Source organism: Momordica charantia, assembly GCF_013281855.1.
Source record: "Momordica charantia cultivar OHB3-1 chromosome 1 unlocalized genomic scaffold, Mcharantia_2.0 BLBB01000001.1, whole genome shotgun sequence".
Classification (NCBI taxonomy): domain Eukaryota; kingdom Viridiplantae; phylum Streptophyta; class Magnoliopsida; order Cucurbitales; family Cucurbitaceae; genus Momordica; species Momordica charantia.
Genome location: NW_028275157.1, coordinates 869453 through 879133, shown reverse-complemented (window position 1 = coordinate 879133; position 9681 = coordinate 869453).

The following is a 9681-nucleotide window of genomic DNA, read 5'->3' as shown; positions in this document are numbered from 1 at the left end:
TCCATGGCAAGTTAATGAAAAATGACAAAAGTCTTATAATTTTAAGAAATAGCCCACATAATCTTTTGCATAAATTATGATAAATTTACCCCACCCACATTCGTTCTAATTAACACGACCGCGACTGCATCATTTGTCAATTTTACCCTACCTTGACATTTCAAGAGCTATAGATTCTATGGTTCATAATCAGTTCTTTCAAACTTATTTCTAGTCATAATTAGTCATAATTAGTTCTTCTTCTCTTTGATGGTTTTCTACCACAAAATATATCATCCAAACCATTTGTTATCACGTTCATTCGAAGTAGAGCTGTGCCCTAGCCTGACTCTCTAGCTACGTGAATTGCCTCATTTGATCTCCATTTTAATTTGCAGATTCGAGCACTAATTTGTAGGAATTAGAAGCAAAAATTGGAGAAATCGATATTCAAGGTAATATTATTGTTGAGAGTTGAGAGAAAGAAGTAGAATATAATATACTCGTTCTAAACGCATACGCATTCTTCAGGGAATGGAAGAAGATTGATGTGAACCAAGGAAGCACCATTGTCATGCCTCAAGGACCCATAACGAGATCAAGAGCCAAGAAGCTACAACAAGCTTTACTTTCTCATGTTCAATACTTGGTGAGCTCGGCTAGGGATGATTAAGAGAGAGATGGAACTTTTCAAGTCAATATCTTCCAAGTAGAGCTTAAGGGAGGCGTTGCATTAAATGAACTCTAAGTTCATTTAAAGGAGCTGAAGTTGAAGTGGAGTTTAACTCAAGTTGCATTCAATAAAGCCAAGTTCAATTCAAGGAACTCAAGTTGCATTAAATGAACTTAAGTGCATCTCAAGCTTCATTTATTGCAAGTTATCCATCAATTAATGGAACTACACTTCAAACTACTTCAAGTGAAGCTTCATTTATAATTGGGAGGTTACAAAGACTTTGAAGGGTGACCAAGACTTCAATTCTCGGATTTAAACATCTTTTTATTATATTTTCAGTTTTAAACATTTCATTTATGTGTTTTAAGTTACATTTTAGCTAGTGGATGTTATGACCATCATGTAATTGGGAGTTACAACCTTTCAAATGCCTTTAGGTTACTTTTAGGGTTGTTTTGGAGGCTATAAATAGCCTAGCTTGTTTCCTTTGAAAGACAGATTTTGATGATTGAATGAAGTTGCTATTTTGCTTCAAAAAGCCTAGAGCTTGTTTTTCTTTGCAATTCTTGAGTGTTAGATTTGCATGCTAGAATCATTCAAGTAGTCTTGATCAAGCTATTTGTAGAGTGGTTCGAATCTTGAGTTTAGAAACAAGTTTTCTCTACTCTTGATATTGATCATCAAGGTAAATCCGTTCTAACTTCTTCCTTGGGTTGACATCATCTCGATTCGGGGGTTTTAGCATTTGTGATCTAGGGGTTTGCATAACCATAAGGGTTTTTAGATCCAATTGGCTATTGTTTTCTTATCATTTGGTATCATAAGGGTTCTTATCAAAGATTCATATAGAGAAAGGGAAATGGAGATAGTTTCATATATAGAGTTCAAATGGCATATGTTGTATATGCCCTAGAGCCCTAAAATTGTTGTGTATTTGTGGATAGATAGTTTCATATACAGAGGAAGCGAAAGTGTGATTGTCATTCAAGACATGCAGACGCATGATTGCAAACTCGACTTAGACTTTGTAATTGAGAGCATATACATGCTAGACGCACCATCAAACGTCTTCGACAGAATACATGGTATAATTATTTAGTCTCCCAATATACAAAGATTTAGGAATGATAAAAAATTTGAAGATTTAGGAAAACAACAAATATTAATGATGTTTGGAAAAATCGTCCAAAATCTTGGAAGAGAAACAAGTAGTTATTTCTTTTTGGGTTTTGTTTTGAGATCAGAAGAAAGACGGAGACATCGAAAAGAAGATAAACAACTGGGCTTTCTTTGGGGTTCTGTTTTGAAAGTGTTGTAGTGCAGTCTTTGTTTGTTGAATTTTGTACCTCTTTTTCCTTTTTCCTGTCTCTATATGTGTAGACAAATAACCAATCCAAAAACTCAAAGGGAACTCATCCTTCACAAATCTATTTGAGCTTTGTTATTTTCAATTTTCATTCACAAATATGAGATTTTCACTCTCTCCCTCGTCTCTTTCTTAGATCTTACACAATCCGAAGACCAACCCAACCCCAAAATACATTGGTTGGGTTGAGTTGGGTTGCACACTTGATTCGGTTCCACTAAGTAGAAGAACCAATCAACCTGAATTTTTTGGTTGGTCCACAAAAATCTCCTAACCCAAACAAATCCAATCCGTGAGCAGTCCTAAACATACTAGCAAAAGTCTTTGACAAAAGACCTGGTATGATTATTTAGTCATCCAATATACTTACTCCCTATATATTTCAAAACCCCTCAAACTCCGTCGGAGTTAAATCTTCATCAAGGGGTCGTTCAAGTGAGAGAGTTGCAAGGGGTGAAATAGAGTAAAAAACCTCCTTATTTGTTCAAGTGAGGATTTAAAAAGGTTTTTTGGGTTGAATAGCCTTTTTCAAAGGCCCATTATGAAATGTGGCTCGCTGACGTCACCAACCATTTCAAATTACTGCCCTACCCCTCCACTAACATACTTAAAATTTTTACTTCGGTGGTACTTCTCTTTTCTCTCTCTTTCTCTCTTTTCAAATTTTTTAGATTTTTATAGATTTCAAGCTTCTCCTTTTTTTCTTCAAAATTTTTAGAATTTTATGGATTTCAAACTTTCTCTTTCTTCAAATTTTCTCAAAATTAAAATGAACAAATTTTTTAGATTTTTCTACCTCTCTCCTGTGTTTCGTTTTTTTTCCGGTTTCGCATGAATCAACAAAAAATCTCTCTCTCCTCTATTTCATTTTTTTTTTCGAAAAAACTTTTGAGTATTCTTTGACCAACAAAGTACGCTATTTGGGTATAAGGAACTTCATTTTTTCCTAACTGGAAAATATCCCGATTATGGAGAAAATCAAAGCGAGATTGAAGAAAGAGAATGAGAAAGAAGTGAAAGAAAACGATAACAGAGAGAAGAGAAAGAAAACTATAACAGAGAGAGAAAAAAAGAGAGAAAAAAAAAAGATAAGCGAGAAAGAAAAAAGAAGAGAGAGATGAAACGAGAAAGAGAGCGAGAGAGCAAACGAGAAAGAGAGAGAGAACGAGAGAGGGAGCGAGAGAGAGAAAAAATCTCGATTATTTGAATTATGTTACTACTTTGAAGCGGACATTAAGGAATCCTATTCCAAAAAATAAACACAATTTTTAGTACGTTGTATAATTTTTTAATTTAATTTTTAATAAATTTGAAACTTCATTGATATTTAGTTTTTAAAATCTCATTAATTGGAAAAAATTTCCACTTGAACCTGCCATCTACTATTAAAATAAACTATGAGAGGTAGAGAAGAAATATATTGGAGAGTGAAGGATAGATGAGAGATAAAAGAAAATGTTTTGGATGAGAAATTAAACTTTAAATTTGAACCTCAATCGCAATAAAAATTACGGGAGAGAATAAAATAGAGATAAGAAAACCAATTAAAAAAATACATTTAGATTAAATTTTAAATTTGAATATCATTTATGATTAAAGTTAACGAGATTGAAGGAGCGAAAAATCTTTAATGTACAGAGCATTTAAGTTGATTTACATGGAGAATTCCCAATTTCAGTTTTTTTTTTAATATCACTGCATTTATGTTGGAACATTTAAGTTGATTTAATTGAATTTTTTTTTCCTTTTTTGAAAAGATTGGCATGAATTCTGTTATTGGAAGATTAAACTATATATGAGAGGATTTTATTTGATTGTTGAATTGGTAATTGATTATCAAACTAAAAAGATTCATCATTTCAGATTTGAAAATTCATTTCAAACATTTCTAAGCAGTCAAATTTGGATTTTTTTCTCACTCTTTCACGCTTTCTTTGTTTCTCTCTCTCCTCTCTCTTTCTCGCTCGGTCTTCTCTCTATTTCTCGCTCTCTCTCCTCTCTTGTTTTCTCTCTCTTCTCGTTTTCTCTCTCCTCTCTCGTTCTCTTTCTCGTTCTCTCTCTCTTCTCATTTTTCTCCCTCTCTCTCTTCTCGCTTTCTTGTTCTCTCCCTTCTCGTTTTGTTTTTCTCTCCACAAAGACATTCCGGGCCATAAACAATTTTCTATCCTTACATTAGTAAACCACCTCTTCTTTTTCGATCCTGGATTGTGAACAAGATCTACTCTACACTTGCGATGTTCTTTGAATGACGAAAAAAGCGAGGCAGTTTCTATCATTTCTTCGTTGAAGATAGAAAAAGTTTGAGGGGGAGGGAAAAGAGAGAAGGAACAAGAAAAGAGATGAGAGAGAGAAGTAGATGAAGAACGAGAAGAAAGAGAAGGAGAGAGAAAATCAGTGTCAAATGAAAAATAGGGAAGGAAAGTAAAAATTTAACTCTGGAGAGGCATAATGGTAATTTGGTTCACTGGATGATGTCAGCAAATGTTTACAAAACATATAAAATGAAGAAAGGAGCCACATTTCATAATCGAGCCCAAAAACCCATTTAAAAACTATAGATTTTAACAGTAAATCTATTATTCAACTCCTCAGATTTACTATTCAACTTCTCACTTTATTTTATTTCATCTCTATTCTTAGTGAGTCCCACATTAAATTATACATCTTTTCTCTTATCTTTACTCACAATGTGGTCGCATCATCTCAAATTGTGTGGATCCCACTATTATTTTCTTCTTTTAATTTTGGTGGTTCTATTATTTTTCTTTCATATATTTTTTTTACTATCCATTCTTACTCCCATCTCTCTTCTTCTAATTTCCAATTTTCAACTCTCTTTTTTTTTACAATTTAATTGCTTCAGTAGTTTAAATACTCAATTTTATACCTACGTAGTTTTATTTTTATTTTTTAAGATAATATAAACTATACGTATTTTTTATTTTTATTTTTTAAGATGATATGAATTATTATAGATTATATGAATTATACTCAATTTTATATAGATATATTTTTATTACAGATTATATGAATTATACTAAATAAATTTTAAAATGTCAAGCTTAAATAATTAAATTTAAACATTTGATTAAATCAAATTAATTGAGTAATTAAATCATCTTGATTTTTAGTGAAGAATTATTATTATTATTTTAATTCATATTCTCTCTTATATATTTAAATCATTATAGTTTGTAAAAATATATAATTTTAAGCAGATGACCTTAAAATAAGTGTAATAATTTATTTTAAATTTATACAGATACTTAAAATTTCAAGTGAACAAATATTAAAATAAAATAAAATATATTTTTTTAAATTAGTCATATTCAAAATAACAAAATAAATTGTAATAAAATTTATATTTAAAAATTAAATAAATTGTAATAAAATTTATATTTAAAAAAGATATTTAATTTTTAAATTAGACACAATCAAAATAATAAATATAGATGCATGATATTCATTTTGAATTTTTCATATTCAAAATAGTAAAATAAATTGTATTGTATTTTGAACTTACTAAAATAAAATCTATATTAAAAAGACATTTAATTTTTAAATTAGACACGATCAAAATAACAAATATAGATGTATATTATTCATTATAAATTTAGTCAATTAAAATATGTATTATTTTATTTTCAATATAGTGAATTTATAAAAGTTAGAAAATGTATTTTATTTTCAAATAATCAAATTAAAATAAAAAAAAGTATAAGAAAAAATTAAAGTAATTTTATCATTACTTAAATAAAATTCTAAGATTATGCAATAGAAATAAAGGAAATAAACCATATATAATTTCAATTACAACCCATTTAATTTAAAAAAAAATGTTCATAAAATAATATAACTTAACATTTAAATTTTAAAATTGATATAAAAAATTTTAATTGAAAAATTATTAGAATCTAATTGTAGCTTAAAAAAAAAAAAAACAATGTCGCAACGTCATTGCGACGAGGAACGACCGACATCATCCCCTAAAGGATCTCTTTCGAGATAAGAGGTTTGGAGCCGCTACCAACCATCTATGAGCTGTGATTGGCCATCGAAGAAAGAAAATGGTATGTGAAAACATAATTTAGTTAGAGAGTTAACACTCTACAACACCCGTTCGAAAATGGTTACAAAATTTTATCTTAAATTATCTCATTATTTATTATTGGTCCAAGAGAAAAATATTTTTGTATTTTATTTCAAAAGCCTCATAATACTTATTTACATTTTATAATAAAATATAAACTAATGAAAATGAGTGGCAGGAAGACCATTGGAAAAAATTGTTACTTCAACGATATATGTCTGTCATTGGAGTTTCCAAAATAATCATTAATTTTAACATAGCAATAGATTTAAAAACTTGATTTTCTTTTAAAAATAAATTTTTTCTTTTCTTTTTTGAAAACTTTTTTTAAACAATTTTTTTCTTTCTTCTTCTTCTTTTTTTTTTAACTCAACTTTTAATTAATTTGCAATTTAAATAAACCAAAGTTAAATTTAAAGTAAAATTTATTTACAAAATCTTCTAATTTTTTTTAACTTATTAAAAAAACCTTACTTTCAACAATTTGTTTTCTTCAAAACTCATCTTATTTAATTTATTTTTTTAAACGTTGTTTAAAACTAAACAATTTTTTTTCTTTTAAAACTCAATTTTTACTTTGCATTTTATATATTAAAAAAATCTTTTTTTAAACAATTTTATTTATCAAAGTCTTTTACTTTCTATTCCAAAAAAAAAATTATTATTTAAACTTTCCTTTCTTTTATAAAACTCATATTTTATTGACCTTGCAATTAAAAAAATCTTTTTATTTTAATTACAAAAACTTGATTACTTTTTCTTTAATTAAATAAAAAAAATTACGGATCCTTTTTTAGGAAACATAAAAATGAAAAACAGTCCCACAAATTTTTTAGATTTTAGCAAAATAAACAGACCCAAAAGCCTCAAGTTTTAGTAAACACTATCCTAATGAACATGACAAACATAAACAAATCTAACCGACCTTACTCACCAATATCGGAAAAGGCGTTGGTCTATTCGCCGAGTAGAGGGAGATTTGTCAGTTCTGTCATTGGAGAAAAAAGACAGAGATGCAGAGTCGTGCTGCAAAAGTCAGATTGGAGGTCGCCAATGGATCCGTCGCTATTAGAGGAAACTAATATTATGGTGAAAGGAGTGGCTGAGATGGAGGCTACTATTGCGGTGATTGTGAGGAAAGAGAATAGTGATGGTAACAAGTTTTTTACTCAAAACTAAAAGAAGAAGAAAATTACTCAAACTTCTTCATACCTTCCACGTTTGTCTCCTTGTTGCTCCCGTCCCCAAATGTTGGTGAATTCACCTTTATATTGGCTTAAAAATAAATTAAATCTACTAAATTTACAAATAGTAAAAGTAAAAGAAAACTTAAAAATAAACTGGTAGTTATTATTATTGAGAGAGAAATGAGAAAGTGGAGAAGTGTATATTTCATTCAATGATGTGCTACATATTTATACACACTCTAAGTCTAAAAATATACTCAACTAATTCCACATAAAAGGCAACTACTCAGCTAATCATAAGAATAACAACCTAATTGACTTGACTATAACCAAAAATAACCCTAACAACTTCCTAGAAACTAGGACTTGGACTAGACAAATTCAAAAACTAAAAAATCACACTTGTAATTTGAGGTAACTTACATTCTCCTCCTAACTCAGATACTATAAACACCCAACTTGCTCCTAAGAGCTTGAAAACAACCCAAACTAAGGGACTTAGTGAAGATATTTGCTATTTGTTCCTCTGAGCTGCAATGCACCAACTAAATTTCTCATTCCTTCTGCATCTCTCTAAGAACATAATACTTGATCTTAAAGTGCTTGGTTCTTCCAGGAAAAACCGGATTCAATGAAATAGCTAGAGTAGCTTGATTATCCACAATTTCTTCACACTCTCTTCTTGCTTTAGATGCAAGTCACGCATCAACTTCTTCAACCAAACAGCTTGGTTGACTGCTGCTGTTGCTGTAATGAACTCCGCTTCTCTAGTTGACTAAGCCACTATATCTTGTTTTTTTTAACACCATGAGAAACACCTTGAGCCAAAGTGAAACAATAGGTAGAGGTACTTTTCATATCATCTAATGACCCAACCCAATCACTATCCGAGTAACCCTACAACTCAAAATTTTCAACTTTACTGAATTTGATCTTAAAGGACAGTGTGCCTTTAAGATATCTCAAAACCCTCTTTCCAACAACCATACGATTCTTGCTTGCACAGTGAAGAAATATAGATAAGACATTTACAGTGTACATGATGTTAGACCTAGTGGATGTGAGATACATGAGACATCCAACTAGACTTCTGTATACATTCTCGTCTGCAGGTTCCTCTCCATCATCCTTTTGCAACTTCTCCTTCTGAATCATCGAAGTGTTCACACTCTTACACTCCTTCATATTGAACCTCTTCAATATCTCTCTCATGTACTTCTTCTGACAGAGAAACACTTCATTCTACCCTTACTGAATCTCCATACTAAAGAAGTAATGCATCAGACCTAGATCAGTCATCTCAAGCACTTTCATCATTTCTTACTTGAACACTTCTATCTGAACATTATCACTTCCTGTCACCAGCAAGTCATCTACATAGAGAAATACTGTAACACCTCGTATTTTGTTTTTATATATGATATTTTAGTAGTTTAAGACCATAAACTAGAGAATTATTTTTTAAAAAATTTCGTTACCGTAGAGATTTTTTCTAATTTAGCCTTTTTGTTATTTGTTGAAAAGATAATATTTATTAGGTAAGATTGGATTATATAAAACATATTAAGAAAATAAAATAGAAGGAAAGAAAGATAAAATAAAGATAAAAGAAAGATAAAAGAAATTTAAAAAAAACAAATAAAAGATGGGTTTGGCTTAGAATTAGCTAAAAAGAATATAAAAAACCATAGGTTATATCGTTCCCTTTCCTCTCTCTCAATTTTCCATCTGACAAAACTGTTTTATTTTCTCCTCCCTCCCTCGCACACGTATCCAACGTCAGTCCGGTAAGTCACGAATAAAGTTTGGTTTGGTAATCCTTATACCAGGTGTTAAATTTTATCAATTGAATCTTATTGTTTTTTTTTTATTTTAGTTAATTTTTGGGAAATTGATTTAGGCTGGGCCAGTAAATTTCGTAGATTGAGCCAATAATTATTTTGGATCGCTATTGGGGTAGGTGGCTCTGCTTTTGGAATGCCTTAGGGCTAGGTTGAAATTTTTATATGATGTTTTGAATGGCTATGTGATGATTGCTATTTGTGAATTGAATGTTATGTGAAATTGTTGTGCAGCATTACAAAATGTTTAGTTATGGACCTCATGCATGATCTTGAATGTGAAACTGTTTATATATATATAAGGTTGTGGCAACCACTCTACTGTAATGCATAGACTAACTGAAATTGAGGACCTACAGATCAGAAGCTCCAACGATACGAGATTAATTGGTAAAACTCATTAACCGAGTTAATCAATATTCGTTAGTTACGGGTCACTCCACTAAAGACCCGTAGCTGCACTCTTCTCACTGCAGAATATTTTCGTGTCTATAGATATACCACCATTAATGGCAAGTTAATCCTTCACAAGTCCTCGTTAC